The following is a 1,537-nucleotide window of genomic DNA, read 5'->3' as shown; positions in this document are numbered from 1 at the left end:
GAGATTCCTGAAGAAGGTAATCTCTTACTTGACTCTTCCATAATGGGTGTTCCCTCATGGCTCAGATGGTAAAGAATCTATCTGCAATGCAAGAGACCCGGGTTTGATCCCTGAATCAGGTAGATAACCCAGAGAAGGGAATGGCAACCCACTCCAGAATCCTTGCCTGGAGAATTCCATGGACAGAGGAGCCTGGTGAGCACAAACATTTTTCACTTAATGGATACACTGGAGTTGAGTAGTATGACAACTCTCAGGGTGGGTGGGGCTGTTTTAAAGGGCAACATGCTCAAGTAGACACTCCTAAGCCAAATACATTATATTTCTAGACAGATGCAAAAACCAAAATTGTTGCAGAAGTCTTTTTATTTTGGCCGTGCCACACAGCATGTGGGAACCTTAGTACCCTGACCAGGGATCCAAACCGTGCCTCCTGCAGTAGAAACTCGGAGTCCCAACCATGAGACTGCTAGGGAAATCACTTCATAAGTCTTAGTTGGTTTTTTCATCTCCTCATTTAGTCTCTAAAGTTCCTACAAATTCACAAGTGTAAATGTCACTGCAAAATCAGAAACTATATTATTATTGATTAATCCTGGGAGATTTCTTAAATGTCATTTATGCTAAGAATAATAACATTCATTTTCTAAAGGAGCATGTGAGAATTGTCATTTATGGATTTAACATATATCCTGATAAAAGCTGACCTTGGGAGTTGAAATGTATGAGTAGTTTGAAATGAATATCTCATTTAAAAAGTAGTTCAAATAGGATTTAATGGACTGTGGAACTGTGGTTTTAAATTAATGAGTGTACCTAGTAAAAAGCTTTGCACTAACAGGCATATGAAAGGTCAACTGAAATATTACAATTATCTTAATTGTTAAAGCATCTTGCTTATTAATATGTCAATTATTTTGACAGACTTTTGGGGGGCAGAAACAAGGAGCTTTGTCTTTTAGCATCCTTATCATATTATTATAAATCACTTGCCAAGTGCTCACATAGACGCCACCCATGATGGATCACACAATCAAAATGCATGCATCATCTGAGCTTCAAGGAAATTTTGACTAAATGCTTTTAAGCCTCAATTATATGCCTAATACTGAATCTTGATTTGATCTATCAAAACCCTGAAAGTCATTACCCAGAAAGAAAAGACAACAGACACCTGGTCAATCAACTTTATTTGAATTACCCAAATGTGCACCAACCTTTGTATCCAGATTCAGTGGAGGATACAAAAGGAAGAAAAGACAAGAACTCTTACCATGAAAAAAAAGTAAAATGAGCTGAAGACACACTGCCCAAGACGGTAAGACTTAAGGATATATACTGAGTAGTAGCATCTGAGCAGCACAAAACAGCTTAGTACAGAGTAAACCTACCCAAGGGAACACAGCGACCTTGGCAGGGAGTAGAGAAGGGTGATTGGGCAATCCATCCTGAGAGATGGGATAAAGCAATGGACCTGTGTCCTAGTCACCAAAATATCAGTGACTTATTGTGGACACTGAGCCATTAAGTTCCTCCT

Source organism: Bison bison, unplaced genomic scaffold (genome assembly GCF_000754665.1).
Source record: "Bison bison bison isolate TAMUID 2011002044 unplaced genomic scaffold, Bison_UMD1.0 scf7180017846365, whole genome shotgun sequence".
Classification (NCBI taxonomy): domain Eukaryota; kingdom Metazoa; phylum Chordata; class Mammalia; order Artiodactyla; family Bovidae; genus Bison; species Bison bison.
Note: the sequence above shows the minus strand (reverse complement) of the source record.